The sequence below is a fragment of the Suncus etruscus genome, chromosome 11, assembly GCF_024139225.1.
Source record: "Suncus etruscus isolate mSunEtr1 chromosome 11, mSunEtr1.pri.cur, whole genome shotgun sequence".
Lineage (NCBI taxonomy): Eukaryota > Metazoa > Chordata > Mammalia > Eulipotyphla > Soricidae > Suncus > Suncus etruscus.
In genome coordinates, this window is record NC_064858.1 from 90,417,941 (window position 1) to 90,436,012 (window position 18,072).

At 34.0% G+C, this 18,072-nt stretch overlaps 2 non-coding genes and 1 pseudogene across 2 annotated transcripts; 1 reads left to right on the top strand and 2 right to left on the bottom strand.

The window, feature by feature from the left end:
• Positions 1–553: 553 nt before the first annotated feature.
• On the bottom strand, positions 554–724 carry LOC126023217 (U1 spliceosomal RNA). Its single transcript, XR_007500420.1, has one exon. It is a non-coding gene; the product is annotated as a U1 spliceosomal RNA (small nuclear RNA).
• Positions 725–9,107: 8,383 nt separating this feature from the next.
• LOC126023330 (uncharacterized) lies at positions 9,108–9,341 on the bottom strand (annotated as a pseudogene).
• Positions 9,342–13,568: 4,227 nt separating this feature from the next.
• Positions 13,569–13,670, top strand: LOC126023695 (U6 spliceosomal RNA). The gene has a single exon (XR_007500787.1). It is a non-coding gene; the product is annotated as a U6 spliceosomal RNA (small nuclear RNA).
• The last annotated feature ends 4,402 nt before the right edge of the window (positions 13,671–18,072 follow it).

Sequence of the window (18,072 nt, forward strand, 5' to 3'; positions counted from 1 at the left end):
TTCTGAGGAATTTGTCTTTTTTTTTAAAGAAGGTTGAACTGGACAGTAAATTATTGGTAAACATGTTCATTCTGATGAATTTCTGTAGCATTTTCCTCCATTATTATTTGTCTTTTTAACAGAATCTCATTTAAAAGATCTTTTGTTAATTTTTTATTTCCTTACTAGATCTTGCTGTTTGGTTTTTGTTTGTTTGTTTGTTTGTTTGTTTTGCTTTTGGGTCACTCCCGGCAGGGCTCAAAGGCTACTCCTGGCTCTAAGCTCAGAAATCGCCCCTGGCAGGCTCAGGGGACCAAATGGGATGCCAGGATTCGAGCCACTGACCTTCTGCATGCAAGGCAAATGCCTTAACTCCATGCTATCTCTCTGGCCCCAGATCTTGCTGTTTTCAATATTTGGTATTTGTATTTTGTCACAATGTGTCCTAGAGTCCTCTTATTTGAATCTTTTTTTTTTTTTATGGAATCCTTTGGACCTTTTATATCTGGGTGCCTATGTTTCTCAACTCTGGGAAATTCTTATATTTTCATGAGTGGCTCTTCATTGAATTGTTCAGGTATTCTTTTTTTTTTTTTTTCTTCAGTCCCCACTACCACAAATTATACAGTCGAGTTTCCCACATTTGGGGAAATCACAGGGGTCAGCACATCCGGAGTACAATGGATAAGCCTCACCCTGGGAAGCCACCTTCGTGATCATGGTATCTCCTCTGCCAGGTAAGTATGTTCAGGTATTCTTATGATTCTTATATTGTTTATCTAGAGCTCATCCTATAGTTCTCTGATGTGCTGTTTCTTTTGAGACCTTTTTCCCTGCCTTCGGTTATTTTCTAGCCATTTCCTCCATTTCATTTTGAAGTGCCTCAATTGTTTTATTAGCTGTTGTTATTCTGCTGCTCAGAGCTTCTACTGAGTGTTTTATATCACACTTTTAGTACCACTTGTAGTCTTTCTATACCTTTTATATCTTTTATACCTTCTTGTGCTTTGTTGACTATCTGTGCCATTGTTTCCTTCAGCTCATTAAACTAGTCATTGCCTGGGTATGTACTGAGCTGGTTGGTGCTAACTGAGCTTTCTATGTTATTGTTCTTGCTTATTGAATTCGTGTCCTTTTATGTGTCTCCAGTACTTCCGCTGTGCCTAGGGTGAACCTTCATAATACAGTTTTACTGGAATTCTCTGAGGAATTAAGATGGAAATTGCTCCTTTCCTTTCTTGCCTGTCTTCTACCAGTGATAGAAAGAATGGCTGTGAGCAGTGTGAAATTTGATAATTAACCTAGGCTTTTAAGAGTTATGGGAGATGGGTTCATTGAAATGACAGATAATGTTTGTGGGGGTTGTAGGATAATCTCATTTGGTAGAGTGTCAGCAAATAACAACAGTTCAGGAGCTATGGATGTGGACCTACTGAAATGAGTTGCCTTATTTGAATTTAAAATCATAGTAAGACAGGAATGGAGTGAGAGTGCAGCTGTATGGCGTTTGCCTTGCACGTGGACGGACCTCTCAGTTTGATCCCCTTTGTCCCATATGCTCTCCCAAGCCAGGAGCGATTTCTGATCGCATATCTAGGAGTAACCCCTGAGCATCACCGGGTGTGCTCCCCCAAATCATAGTAAGACATAATGAGTTGTACTTGTTTGAGAACCACTAGGTGTGACAAAAAAAAAAAAAAAGAAAGAGCGAGAAATATTCTCTATTTTAAAAGTTCTATTTCCTTGAGAAAAATATTTCTACCTTTATGATGAAAGAAAATGCCAAGGATAGTTTTCATTGTTTTGTAGCTGGTAGAACTTTGATTATTCAGATAATCAGCATATGATTTATTCAACTAAAATAGTATCCGATAAGTTATTAACCATCTTTACTGAAAATGCCATATTCGAGAAGGTATAAGAAGTGATGGATGAAACCACAAGTGATGTGTGGGTTCAGATAAGAGGAGAGAAGAATAAAAGTGAAGTCATTAAGGAAGTATATTAGAATTTCTGTGTCAAATAAAGACAATAGATATTTTCCTGACATAGATCAATATCTGTAAGTTGGGCAATTTTTAGACCTTTCATCATTCATTTTACTCCAGACTGATTCCTTTAAACTGATTTCAGTTTACCTTCTCTCCAAAAATAACCATCTTTAGCCTTAGGAAACTCTGTATTATCAAAAATAATTAGTAAATTTAAAAACTATAAGATATGTAAATTCAATAATGACTTAGGTTTCTGACATGTAAAACTGAAATGATAAGTATGGTTTAATAAGAAATTTCCACTTGGAAATCAAGGAGATAAGTTAAATGACTTGATCACATGTAAAGTTTATGCTGAATTCTGAGTTAAAGCCTTAGAAATAAATGACACCTCATTCCACATCTAGTACCCAGAGTAGACTAAGTTCTTTCAGGTGTGCTTCCCATTCTCCTCAAAAACACAATAATAAATTTTGGGTTGATAAAACTATAAAATGAGATCAAGCTTTGGAAATAACAGAAGTCATTAAGCGAAGGAGTTTATATAACATAAAGAGTAGTAAACCAGTTATTAGAGCTATTACCCAAGCATATGGGTAAATTTAATACGTCAGAGAAATATAGGTGATTACTAAAATGAAGATTTCCAGGTCTATCTCAGTTGATTCCATTTTGTAAGTCAAGAACTGAAATGTCCTTTAAAAAGGAGATGCAAAGTGTGGTAAACTATATACCCAAAGCACAAACTCAACAACACTGAAATATGAGATCTAACTGCAAAACTTTGTAATGAACCTGTTAAGGTAGCAGGAAGAGAAATAGCCTAACAAATGGAGGCAATGAGTATGAGGACTCTGGTAGAGGGAAGTTGAACTGCTTGTACGACTGGTGTTGAATTATTATATGCCTAAAACTTAACCATAAATAACTTTATAACTGTTCTTTGATCAAATACAAACTTAAAAAAACAGTAATTCGCTTTGCAATTATATATCATCTTGTATTATTTTCCATGTTTATCATGTTGAATGGACCTAAGTCAGACAACATTGTGATTTAAATAAGTACATTTTTCCACTGTGGAAATTGATATAAATTCTTAAAATGTTCACCAGTTTGATGAGGAAATGATGACATCATTCTCATGGAATTTTTACTGGGATGGGTAAATTAAAGGGAGGGAGGGAGGGACTGATGGAGGGAGGGAGGGATGGAGAAAGAGAAAGAAAGAAGAAAAAAGAAAAAAAGAAAATTTAAAATCATAGAGACATTGCAATAGCCAAGCATAGTAAAAAGTAAAATGTACATATGTCAAATTAAAAACTCACTTCTGAATCCATTGAAGTTATCTTGGTTGAATACATTATATATATTATTTATTTAAGGAAACTCTGGTCTTTAGAGAAACTCATTTTCTGGCAGAAGTTTGAAAGCATTTCTGGTATTCAAAAAATCAATGAGGAAAAAAGGAAGAAGGATAAGTGGTAAACAGTCATTTAAAAAGCTGTTCACTGAGCAAAATTCTCTGTAACCTTTCAGTGAGATAGGACTTCTTTTATTTGAACTGGATAGTCTGTGTTCTGTATTTCTTAGCTTGGTTGACATAGACGCCACTGATTTACTCTGGGACAAGTTAGAATCACTTCAGTATTATCTTGTATTTATATTTTCCAAATATATTTTGCTAAAATGATTAGAAACAGGATAATAAAATGCTGTTTTATCATTCTCTAGCTGAAAATTTTCAAAAGACCATAAAATAAGTTTTTTTAAAAAAAAGTCTAAATCCAAATTTTATCTCTTTGAACAATAAAAAGATTTTGATGATTTGTGAATTAATTTATAGTACCTAAGACTTTATGGAAAAGATTTTGTAGTTTTTTCTGAATAGACTTGTTTGGAAAGATTATACATACATTCAAACAAGGGAAGAATAAAAAGTATGGGCACTGTAAGAATGAGTGATTTGAATTTTTGAAATCCCGTTAGATGTTACTCTCAAGGACTGTACAGTACTGTGGTACTCTATATTCTATTGATATTGAAGATTATAGGATCAATTTTATATGTGGTTCTATAAGGGAAAATATATGCTCTGTTGTTGGAACCTTGTCAACCACATAAGGTGTACTCAGGGGACTCAAGGACTGCAGACTGATACACCTGAAGTGCTGGAGATCCAGTTTCAGGCAGGCACATGCAGTACAACCATCCTCTCCATATGATATGTATATATTATTTTTCTCTTAGCCTTTTTAACAATTAATTGCATAGTTCTGTCTACTAATATTATGAGCTTTTTAGAAATAGAAAAATAGCACAGGGCATATACCTTGTATACAGCTTAACCCAGTTCAATTCCCTACACCACATAGACCCCCAACTAGTATGTCAGCAATGGAAGAGCATGAAAACCGCAGGAGTGGTCAGATAATACCTGCAACTGTGAAGTTAAAACAGCACTATATTCTTGAAGCACTGTATTATAAACAGTCTGGTTGTAAATGAACTATGGAAACCAAATCAAGTCCTCCTGAGCACAGTTTGGAAGACCCCTCCACCAAAAAAAGTTTGATAGAAAATTGGGACATTTTGTTTCCTTGCCTCAAGTAATTCAAGTGCATAGAAAATAAAGTGCATTTAATTCATACATGTCATTTCACTACAAATTTGGTCAGAATTTCTACTCATTAACATCTACTCTATACTTTCATTTTTTATAAAACATAAACCTCTTTAATAAGTATTTCTTTAAACTTTCTTCAATTAACCTATTTTAATTGTTTCTGCTATAAAGTTTTATGTCCAGAGAATATTTTAAATGCAGCTAATAGACTACAAGTCAGCATTATTATTTATTTTTTTATCAATAATCAGTAACATTGGTTCTCAATCTGTTTCTGTCTGTTGAATCTGCCAGTGTCACTACATAAAAATCATTATTATGTAAACCAATATGATATGAATTGTGAAAGAAAAATGTTTCTGTGTAAACTAATTTAAATAATATTGAAAAACATGATAAATGGAATTTATATTAGAAATACTGCTTTTGGTGTCAACATATGAAACCTGAGGTGAAAAAATGCCAATAATATCCATAATAACTCATTCAATATGATATATACCTATGATATATATGCGTGCATATATCAATTAAAAGCCTTGTTGCATTTTAAATATACTCAAATATGAAAATAGATTATTCATAATGGGTTGTTTTACATCAAAATAGTGTCAAATTTCAATCAGGTAACAGAATAAATTTTGGCTTCACATCAAAAAATTAAAAAAGTACATTTATATGTATATTTTAGCTTAAAATAAAATGTTGAAACACCCGAGATGCTGTCCACATAACTGAATCTGCCAACCATCAGTTGATGCTGCAGTGTTAGTTGCTCAGTAATGTTGTATGCTCAAAATATTAATTCCATTAATAATCATGAAGCCCCAATAAACAGATAAGTAAGCAATTCAAATGATTAATGCATTTTGTCAGTCTTCAATATATTAATTTAATATTAATCCTACTAAATTTAATTTATTTGATTTTCTAAAACAGAGCTTTAGAAGGACTTTTTATTCTGCTATTTCCATTTTCAGTCTAATACATATCAAATTGGATTTTCATTTTATGTATAAACTGTGACCCTGATACTTGTTAGCTTTACTTCTGTGTCAAAGAAGAATTATAATATTTCAGATAAATGAAGATAAAATGTGCATTGGGAACAGGCAATATATTATCAAATTTTGCTTTATTCCTAGAACTTTAATTTGTTTACAAATCTGATCACCTATTTTGTAATTGTATTTAACAAAGGCCTTTAAAGACATAAGATTTGAAGATAAAATTAGCATAAAGCTGGAGAGTAGGGGTTTAACAATACAAAGAATGGCATTAAAAACAATTAACATGTCACAATTGAACCAGAAATTTAGTTTATAGAGTAAAAAAATTAAGATGCAGAAATTAAAAGAAAGTTAATTTCTTAGAATAATAAAAATGATTTCTAATTTAAAATATACATTGTCAATATAATTCTTCCTACCTAGGATTATCTGGTGAATTTCTTTGTACTTTCTCCTTCCTCTGAAGATTTCTGTATTTATATGAATCATTTCATTAAAAATGTACCCAGGTTTCAGACCAGAGTAGTGGCGCAGCGGTAGGGCATTTGCCTTGCACGCAGCTGACCTAGGAACGGCCTAGCTTTAATTCCCTGCGTCTCACATGATCCTCCAAGCCAGGAGCGATTTCTGAGTGCAAAGCTAGGATTTACCCCTAAGCATCACTGGGTGTGGCCCAACCCCCCCCAAAATACCCAGTTTCATCTTCTTCAAGTAATTTTATATATTTAACTTATAAAAGATTAATATCTTTCTCTCTGACTTAGTCCCTGATGTATTAATTTTCGAGGTTTACAAAGTATAAAATAACTAGATGACTTAGTACAAAAATAACTTCCTTTTTTACAGTTCTGGAGGCCAGAAATTAGTTGTTCAATATCCGTAATCTGTTCATGTCCACACTTTTGTTTGTTTGTTTATTTTTGGGGGGGGCCACACCCGGCAGTGCTCAGGGGTTACTCCTAGCTGCCTGCTCAGAAATAGCTCCTGGCAGGCACGGGGGACCATATGGGACACCGGGATTCGAACCAACTACCTTTGGTCCTGGATCGGCTGCTTGCAAGGCAAACGCCGCTGTGCTATCTCTACGGGCCCTCATGTCCACACTTCTAACAGTTGTAGGAAAGGAAGTATTCTAGACTATTTTCCTAGTTTTTTGTAACTATTTTTTTTTCTAGACTATAACTTCAATATTCATGTGTCATTGTTGTGTACATGTCTATATTCAAACATTCTCATTTTATAAATATTAGGAGCCAAATATAGCCATTTAACAGCAAATTTTACTAATAATGTGAAAGAGCCTGTGAGAGAAAAGTCCTACCTAGGTCCAGAGATGCTCAGGTCTCAGGGAAAGTCCAGGGTCCAGAGATGCCTAGGGTCCGGGAAGAGCCCACCACCTCAATTAGACTCCAAACCTTTAGAGATGCAAAAGCAACGAAGAGTTTATTTCCTCCAGAACTCTGGGTTTGCACCGACTACCTGGCACAGCAGGCTTTGGTCCAATAGTGGAACCCTGAGCTATGTAGTCCCTAGATTCTTATAGAATTTTATATGATAATGAGATTACATACGGTTTCATTTTTTTCAAACATTTCATAGGCCCACATAAGTATTTCAGTTCAAGTTATTTAATAACGTTAACAGAAAAAGGTGTGATCTCCTAGTCCCGCAGTTGGTGTCCTTCACTCTAGCCCCTTTCCAGTGGTCTTTTGGAGCTATGTCTGTTATTCTCATCCTGGTGGTTTGTAAGATAATAAGGCCTGTACCTCCAGATGTTCCTTGAGAGCTCCTTGACCTGGCAGGATGGCGTTCCTGAGAAAGGCCTTGCTAGTGAGGCTGGTGTCCTATTTTATAGCCTTAAGCCAGAACTTACAGACCAAGAAACAACGTTAACATTTATCTGTTTTTATACTTCACAACCACGCACACACACACACACACACACACACACACACACACACACACACACCGCGCACAGCTGTCTCTTATCTCTCTAGGCCAGCCAGCAGCTCACAAGCATCTCTGAGTTTTCTGCCCAGCAGTCAGTGCCTTCCAGGACATATGGTTTGTGTGTGCTGCCAGGCTTTTGTGGATTTGGAAATCAAGTTAACAGAAGTAAAAATCAACTTAGCACAAGCTAACAACATGGTTAATTCTATTCAAATCACTCTATTACCTAAACATCTACAACCTAATAAACTTATAAAATTATTATTACTTAATAAAACTATAAAGCTACTTTAAATCACACTTTACTACAAAACTGCTTAAAAACAAAGCACACTTCAACATCTCTGGTGGAAAGTGCACTTCATCAATAACATACACTATAGTTATGTTTTCTAATAAGATCATATTATGTATTTAATGTACATATTTGGAGGTGAAGATATAATTCAGTCTAAAGTATTTCCAAACAAAGAAATGAAAGAAATAATTTCAGATAGATATTTAAGAGAATAGTAAAGTAAGGGAATAAAAATATAAGCACAGAGTTTTTGGGTTTCAGGGAGTTGCCTTTATTTTAGGATTAATTTTTTTTTTCCCAAATCTAAGACTTGCGTAGTAAACAATTATACAATTATACACTTTGAGAAGTATTCTCATTTAATGATCTTAATCCTCTCAATCCATGATCTATATATATATATATATATATATATATATATCTTCATTTTCTTGTGTCCTCTTTTATTTCTTGAAACAGTGTTTTGTAGATTTCTTCGTATAACTATTTAACAACTTTGGTTAAATTAACTCCAAGGTACTTGATTTTCTGAAGCACAATTGTTAGAGGGATTGTTTTTCTACTATCACTAGCTTCTCTTTTCCTGATTTTTATATATAAAAGCCATGTCTCTTTTTTCATATTAATTTTGTAGTTTGCCACTTGCCTACACAAGTCTGTTGTTTCTAGAAGCATATTTTTAGAGTTTTTAGAAAATTTTAATTGTGCTAACATGTCATCTGAAAACAGTGAGAGTTTGACTTCTCCCTTTTCTATCTGGATACCTTAGATATTTTTTGCCCAATTCTGATGGCAATTACTTCCAGTATTATAATGAATAAAAGTGTTGATTGGTGGCAATCTTATGCCAGGTCATATAATAAAGGCTTTTAGTTCGTCCCCATTGTGTAAAATGCTTGCCATGTGCTTGTGGTAAATGATTTTGAATATTGATGAAGATTCCTTTAATTCTCATCTTGTTGAGAGTGTTTATCATTAATCGATTTGCTAGACTTTGTCAAAAGTGTTCTCTGTATTGACATTATATATTAATTATATTTTTCTTTTATTGCTATGATTGACTTGCACATGTTAAAACATTCTTGCATCCCTTGGATGAAACCTATTTGGTCATAATGTATAAAGTTTGTGATTTGTTGGATTCTATTAGCTACTACTTTGTTGAGAATCTTTGCAAAAATATTGACCTGTAATATTTTTATTTTTCTGTGTCTCTCTCTGCTTTTTTTTTTTTAACCCCTCACCCCCAGGACAGGTGTACCATTACTGAAAGTATTGCATTACCAGGTTGATGTGTGGTGTAGATGAAGCAAGTTCCTATTCCAATTTCTCACTCCAAAAATCCAAAAATCCAAAAATTTAATATATTAAATATATTAAACTCCAAAAATTTAATATATCATCCTCAGATAGAGAAAGTATCACATATTAAATTGATAAGAGTAGATAGACACTTGATCTTAGCCAAAAGGCCAAGAAGGAATTATCTGATTTTGTTTTGTTTTGTTTTGTTTTTGTTATTGTGACACACCTGGTGATGCACAGGTGTTACTCCTGGCTATGCCCTCTGAAATCACTCCTGGTTTGGGTGGGACCATATGGGATGTTGGGGGATCTCTTAGCTTCATAACAACTATTTGGAATTGTTTTGTTACTTCAAGTTCAGTAACATCTTGAAGAGGATTTGCAGTAGGTCTTCTTTAAAGATTTGAAAGAACTCATAGGGCTGGTGAGGTGGCACTAGACATAAGGTGTCTGCCTTGCAAGCGCTAGCCAAGGAAGGAATGCGGTTTGATTCCCGGAGTCCCATATGGTCCCCCCAAGCCAGGGGCAATTTCTGAGTGGTTAACCAGGAGTAACCCCTGAGCATCAAAACGGGTATGCCCCCCCCCAAAAAAAAAGGAAGGAAGGAAAGAAAGAAAGAAAGAAAGAAAGAAAGAAAGAAAGAAAGAAAGAAAGAAAGAAAGAAAGAAAGAAAGAAAGAAAGAAAGAAAGAAAGAAAGAAAGAAAGAAAGAAAGAAAGAAAGAAAGAAAGAAAGAAAGAAAGAAAGAAAGAAAGAAAGAAAGAAAGAAAGAAAGAAAGAAAGAAGAAAGAAAGAAAGAAAGAAAGAAAGAAAGAAAGAAAGAAAGAAAGAAAGAAAGAAAGAAAGAAAGAAAGAAAGAAAGAAAGAAAGAAAGAAAGAAAGAAAGAAAGAAAGAAGGAAGGAAGGAAGGAAGGAAGGAAGGAAGGAAGGAAGGAAGAAAGAAAGAAAGAAAGAAAGAAAGAAAGAAAGAAAGAAAGAAAGAAAGAAAGAAAGAAAGAAAGAAAGAAAGAAAGAAAGAAAGAAAGAAAGAAAGAAAGAAAGAAAGAAAGAAAGAAAGAAAGAAAGAAAGAAAGAAGGAAGGAAGGAAGGAAGGAAGGAAGGAAGGAAGGAAGGAAGGAAGGAAGGAAGGAAGGAAGGAAGGAAGGAAGGAAGGAAGAAAGAAAGAAAAAGAAAGAATTCACTAGGGAATCCATGTAGGCCTGGACTTTTTGGGGGGAAGGGTCCTTTTGATTAGCCTTTCAATTTCCTCCATTTTGTTAGGTTTGTTCAGGTATTATAGATAATCTTGGAAGGTTATAGAATTAATTTGTCAAGTTATCTTGCAAACTTAGAAGTTTATAGAATTAAAAAATTTAGCCATATCCTTTAGGTTCTCTTGTTTTGTGGCATAAAGATTCTCAAATTTATCTATGATTATCATTTAATTTCTAGAGTATCTGTAGTGACCTCTACCTTTTCATTTTTTATTTGGTTTATTAAGTTTCTCTCTTCCTTTGTAATTTTGATCATTGTTGATTGATCTTGTTTATTTTATCTAAGAACCGCTTTTGCTTTCCTCAATCTTTTGGATTGTTTTCTTGAATACCTAGTTCAATAATTTCTCTCTAACTTTTTCTTATTTCCTCTGCCTGTCTACTTTAAGCTCATTTTGTTGATCTTTTGTAATTAAGTAAGCAGAGCCATTAAGTTATTTATGTAGGCCTATTTTTCTTCTGAGGTATGCTTGCAAATCTATAATCATTTTTTTATTACCACTTTTGCTGTGTTCCCAAAATTCCGACTATTTGTGTTTTCATTCTCATTTGTTTCCAGGAATCTTTTAATTTTCTCTCTGGCCCTCTGGTTGTTGAGCAGTGAGATGTTTAACTTCCAGGTATTAAACTTGTTTCTTCACATCATTAGAAATTGTTTTAAGCATTTTTGTGGCCTTTAATTAGGTGAATATATCTTTAGGAATATAATTTCTTCCTGATATATATATACATATATATTCCTTGGTTATTAAGAAATGAATTTCTCTGTCTCTTAAGATGCTTGTAAATTTAAAGTCAGTATTGTCTGAATGGCTACCCTATTCTTCTTAATGGAGTTGTTTGCTTAAAGGATTGTCCTCCAACCTTTGACTTTGAGTCTTTGTTTGCTGTGCTATTTGAATATGTTTCTTGAAGGTAGAAAAATGTTGGGTCAAATTTTCTGATATGCTTTTTGCCACTTTATGCCTCTTAATTGTTGCATTAGTCCAATGATGTAAATGTCATGTGATTTTGTGCCATCATTTTGTAGAAATTTGGAATGTTTGTTGGATCTGTCTTGCCTTAAAATAGACCATTCAGTTCTTTTAAAGTTGCCTTTGCTTAAATAAATTTCTTAAGCTCTTGTTTATCTATAAAGCTGTGTATCCTTCCTTCAAACTTGAAAGTCTGGCTGGGTGAAGTATTCATGGCAAGGCATTTATTTTATTGATGTTTTTCATTCTATTACACCACTGCCCTTTGGCCTGGATTATTGCTTTGATAAATATTATATAAATCTTAAATTTGCTTCTTTGAATGAAATTTACCTTTTGATTTTACTGCCTTCAATGTTCTCTATCCCTCTGTTTTTTCATCATTGTGACTAAAACGTGCCTCGGGGAGCTTTTATTTGGGTCTCTTTTAGCTGGTTCTCTTCTGTCATCCAGAATGTAAGTGGAAGCACTCTTTATCTTTGCTATCAGTAATGATGACTTTGACTATTGCTTTTTCAGAAGGTTTTTGTCCCTTTCTCTCTGGATCCTCTATGATTCTTATGTTGTTTCTGTTGAATTTATCCCAAAAATCTATTGTCATCTGTTTGCATATTTCAGGGATTATTTTTTTCATCACTTTCATTTATTTAAGGTTTTTCTAGCTGCTTTTGTTGTATGAAGGTTTATGCAGTAATCTTCCAGTTCACTGATTCTGTCCTCCATAAATGTTACTCTGCTGAAGAGCCTTTCCAGCGAGTTTTTCATTTCTTCTAACATTTTTCATTTCTGTATGAATTTTTCTCATTTCTACTCTCATATCCCCTTGAATATTATTGGCTGCCAATTCGATAGTTTCTTTGAATTCTTTAAACATCCTCCAAATTTCCTCTTTAAAGCCCTTATCGAGAGGCATATAGGTTGCTGATATTAGCTGGATCCTCAGAAATATCACCTTTGTTCAATAAGTGTGTTTGGGTTATAAGTTGCGTTTGTATTGTGATCTTTGCAGTGTAGTGTGTTTTCTATGTGTTGTGGTAGGGCTTCTGGACTAAAAGAAATGCTTGGCATGGAATAAGACAGAGCAACTGTGTTCTTTTCTGGATGACTAGCCAGAAATGGCTCTTTCTATACCAAAAATGCCATCCTCATCACAGCTACTGGTTTCTGCTCTTGCTTGTTTCAGGTCACTCTTTTCTCTGGGTGCTAGAACTTTAGTTCAATATGCAGAATGGGACTGAGGCCTTGTGTATTTTGCCAGGTAAGTGGATCAGACTGGTCGAAAGTTTGCAGATAAGCAGAATGATTCCCAGGCCTTATTGACATTGCTGGCCATGTGTATCCAGGCACACAACAGAGCTCCTGCTACCAATATAGCCAGATCTTGGGGTCCAACCTTTCTTTGGTGCAGTAACTCAGAACCTCAATGCCACTCCATAATTTCCACGTTCTAAGAGCTCATCCAAGTCAGGGGACCTGTACACATTTGTCACCTGTTTCATGTTTCTCCAGTAATCTCCCTATGAGCCTGATTTTTAATCTGGTGATGGATGCTGATTTTTCTGGCACCCTGTTGGCAGCATCTCAGTCTTGGGGGTGTTTCAGGCTTAGGGGCTTTTGGAGACAAGCTTCAGCTAGTGCCTTCAGGGTCCCCAGTGCTACTGCTGCTGACATTCCATCATTTATTTCCAGGGCTAAAAAAAAATCTGATATTCTTTGTCTTGAATAATATATCCAATTCTGTAAATACAGAAATGGAAAGATATCAATACATATAAAAAGAAAAAAATCACAATTTATAGGTAAAATTTATTTACAGAGATTGTACATAATTTATGTTACAATTCCTCTTTCCAAAGATGAAATATAAATTTTATTTGTTTATTTATTTTGGTGGGTTGTTTTTTTTTTTTTTTTTTTTTTGGTTTTTGCTCAGGGGTTACTCCTGGCTGTCTGCTCAGAAATAGCTCCTAGCAGGCATGGGGGACCATATGGGACACCGGGATTCAAACTAACCACCTTTGGTCCTGGATCGGCTGCTTGCAAGGCAAACGCCACTGTGCTATCTCTCCGGGCCCATAAATTTTTATTTTTAAATAAACAATGTTAAAGTAACCTATGTTTATAAATGCAATTCTATATGTATTACTTGTAGGGTCTACTTTATAGAAATAAAAGTACTAGTGCTTACTTCGGCAGCACATATACTAAAATTGGAAAGATACAGAGATTGGCATGGCCCCTGTCCAAGGATGACACAAATTCTTGAAGCATTCAATATTAAAAAGAAAGTTCTATGAGTCAAATGGCACAAACATTTCTACTTCGGTGGGGGCACAACCAGTGAAACTCAGGGGTTACTCCTGGCTATGCACTCAAAAATCACTCCTGGCACAGGGGACTGACCATATGGAATGCCAGGGATTGAATGCAAATCTATTCTGGATCAGCAGCACGCTAGGCCAATACCCTACCACTGCTATATTGCTCTGGCCCCAATATCTCTGCTTTGAAGTAAGATTTTGAACATTTAGCTGAAAAATATGCTTAATACAGGATAAAAACTTAATATGATTATAGAAATTTAAGTCATTTGTATATGTAATAGTCATTAAGTGTCAAGTTGCATGTGTTAGTTTATCTTTCAAGTTCAGATTGTCAGTATGAAAAATTAAAGTATATTTTCTTGACCTATTTGGAAGTAAATGTATTTTTTACTATTTTGCTCATATTTTATTATTGATCTATATTGATTTAGAATATTTAGAAATTTTAAGAGATTAAGTTAAATAATAAGCATTTAAATAATTTAATTATTGAAATGTAATTATAAATCTTTATATGCAGTTATTATATTCACGACCTATCCCTAAAATTCTAGCAACATTCTACTATCAGAATCACCCTCTACTTCCTCCTATCTTCTTCCACTTTCCTTCTAATAACTACCAAAGATTTTAAAATGTGCTTTTGTTAGGTTTACGTATTTTTTCTTGCTGCATTGAACCCTTGAACAATATATATTTATTTTATCTATTAACATTTTGTTGAAAGTTTTTTAAAACAAACACAAGAAGAACAGTTGCCAAACATTTCTTGGCATTGTTGATTTGAAGCTCTTTTCCCCAATCTTCTTTTTTGAGCCTACATTTTTCTCTGTATTGTGAGACACAAGCATGGTATGAATGCTGTTCTTTTATCTACCCAATCTCTCTGTATGGTTTGTTCAGCAAGTTTCACATCTGTGGTAATTATTGATATATATACTATCTTCTGTTTTCTGTTTGGTTTGTTTTCCTCCCCCTCTAGACTTCTAACACACACACTTTTTTCTACCTTTTCATGTGAATTATATTCCTGCGATTTTTTTTTTAAATATGTTTTGTTGGTTGATGCTCTGAGACCACTCCTGACATGGTCTTTTGAATTCATTCCTTGCTTGGTGTTTGGCACTTCATACTTGGTGGTATCCAGATGGTGATATATGCACTTGGTGGTGTTCGAACCAATACAACATGTGATGTCCAAATTAATATGAGTTTCTTGCATGCAAAACACACATTCTAGTTTATTCCTCTCTTCATCCTACTTTTCTTTTTGTATATGAAACAAGTTTAGATACAATTCTTTATATGAAGGTTGTATCTTACTATAATTAAAATAGCCCATTTAATATATAAAAAAGCTTTTTGATATCAACTTGTCTTCACTCAACTATAGTCTGTTATTTTCTTCCCTTGAACCCATTTGTAGATTTTATTTTGTCTTATCATTGCTGTTAATGTTTCTACTTTCGTTTACTATTTGTCACTTTACTCAAGATTTTGTGTTCTTTTGTTTCTTTTTTCAATGTAGAAAAGCTTTCAACATTTCTTGTGAACAGCTCTGGTAATGTTTAACTCTAATAGCTTGTTTTTATGCCAAATCTCCTTTTCTCTCTAATGTTTGAATGATAATTTTCAAGATAAGTTATTTTTGGCTGGCAGTTTAAGTCTTTACATAGTGGGGAAATGTCATTCCTTTCTCAAACTCTAAGGATTCTGATAATGAAGCCTCCTAAAACTACCTTAGGATATTCGGTAATTTCTTTTTCCTGGAAGACTAAATATTTTTTCTATATAATTGATTGACTTGAAATATTTAACAAAGGTACTTCTAGCAGTTGCTATTTTGAATTCATAAATATGGGTATTCTATAAGCTTCTGACATCCTGAATATGCAAATTCCTTAGTTTGAGAATTAGTCAGCTATTCTCCTTTGAAAATATTCTCAACTTCTCTTTCACATTTCTGGGCTTCCAATTGCTTTTATATTTATCCTAATTTAGTCTGATCTTATTCGTAGATTTTATGTATTTTTCCTATTTTTTTCTCTCTGCTCTTCCATTTGTGACACTGCAGTGATTTTATCTTCAATTTTTTTTATTTCTTCTGTGAAACTGATTGTTAGTATGCTTTGCATGTTAGAATCCATTTCATTCAATGTGCCTTTCATTCAATGTATCTTTCACACCCAGAATTTATGTTTGAAGAGTATTTTTTAATACCTCTAGTTTCTTTGTTGAAGTATGCCTTCTGCTCTTGTAAATTAATTTTTTCCTGTATTGGGCCTGCTTCCCTATATCTGGTTGAAATTTTCTTACTTGGTTTATTTTCATTATGATGTTATTTTATAATACTTTGCCTGTTGCCTTTTAAAATTCTACTTCTATGTTTTCACATTGGAAATTTATCATTTTCTGTAAGAAATTTTGCTTTATGTTTTCAATTGCAGCAAGTGTTTGCAGAATTTCTCTGTTAAAGTATTTGGGTTAGGTTAGATTCTTTTGCTCTTCTTCAGGTTAATCTGTAGCTTTATTTATTTTATATGTTCCTTTATTTCTTAGTCATGACTCAAAGGGGAAAAGATATGGTTCTAAGGAAATTTAAAAATGATATCCACGGGCCCGGAGAGATAGCACAGCGGCATTTGCCTTGCAAGTGGCCGATCCAGGACCAAAGGTGGTTGGTTCGAATCCCGGTGTCCCATATGGTTCCCCGTGCCTGCCAGGAGCTATTTCTGAAAAGACAACCAGGAGTAACCCCTGAACAATGCCGGGTGTGGCCCAAAAACCAAAAAAAAAAAAAAAAAATGATTTCCACCAAGGTGAATGGGGTGTAAAAAGCTCAGTGAGAGAATTTTGAACTTCTATAATGCCCATTCACAAGATGACTCCCACGTTCTACTTGTGCCAGAAGATTGTCCTAGTTCATAATTTCTTTATGGCAGCTTAATTGCTGGATTTTTTCTTGGAAATGGAGGAATATATAGTTTAAATACTGCTAGATTAATATATTAGGACTCACATAAAATCTCATTTGCCTATGCATTGTTCAACTACTCAGTTCTACCAGAAACACACTCGATATGAGAGAGATTGCTGTTTTCTATACTGGTCTTTCACAGTGAGATTATGCTGCCAACAGTGTAGTTGCATGATTCTCTCAACAAATCAGAATATGCACTGTTTCTCTGTGATATATGGTTGATTTCTGGTTTTCACTTAGTGAGACCTTTTCAGTTAGTGTCGATTTCTTCATCAGTTCAGAATTTCTCTGCTATGTATCTTTCAGTGGAATAAATTTCACTCTATAATTCATATTTTAATATAGAGCAGTATTTATTATATGTATACTAAACATGTTAAAATTTTTAGTTTTTCAATATGTATACTCCATTTTTTACCTGTTTTTAGGTTCCCAAATTGAAATACAAGCCCACATGAGTGGAATCAAGCTAAACAAAACTTTAATCTATCTACCAACAACCCCAACTGACCAGTCAGGGCAACCTCCCCAGAGGATACAACCACACCCATGGTCACAAACCAAACTATACAGGGAGGGAATAGAGGGAGGTTCTAGTTTCTGATGATCTTTAAAATGATTGGCTATTGTAAGATATCTTCCTACTGCTTCCTCATGTTCTTTCTAGATAAGACTACCTGATATGCTCAGGTAGCTTGGGTCAGTGTTAATACAAACATAGCTTGAGAAAGCCTAACATGTGGTTTATGACATGTGATCTTTACAAAATGGAGTCCCTCCTTGTTCAGAACTCAAGACATCACATTACATATTGAAAAGATCACAGTTTTAGTTCAATATCATACAAAACAAGAACAAAATATTTGAAGACTCCTCTTGTTAGACAGAAAAAAATCAAATTACTCTTAAAACATTTCCCTAAGAAGAAGACGTTATATTTGCATGGCAGTGACAATTCATGTGACATGCTGAAGTGCTGGAGAGTTTAGGAAGATATATCAAATTGAGAAAGTCTAAGAAATTAGTCATTAACATAGTGATCATCACATAGCCTGCTTAGATATATTAAGTGATTAAAACATCTAGTTATGTAGGCTCTTTGTCAATTTATTGGTAATCATAAAACTGCTTGGCTTTGTAAGTCATGGCGACTAAATTAGTTTTCTACGTCTTCAGGGTTATTTTGTTTGTTTTTACTTTTTCAAATTCTACGGGAACTTGTCATTTTAATAGTGAAAAAGTTCTTACACTGAAGTATACATTAGCAATGCTTACATCTTCTTAAAATAATGGGCAATTCATCATCAAGACAGGTTTCTTAAAATTGACTCATTTATCTCAGCATAAATTCTTAATCATAAAAAGCAATTCACAACTTAA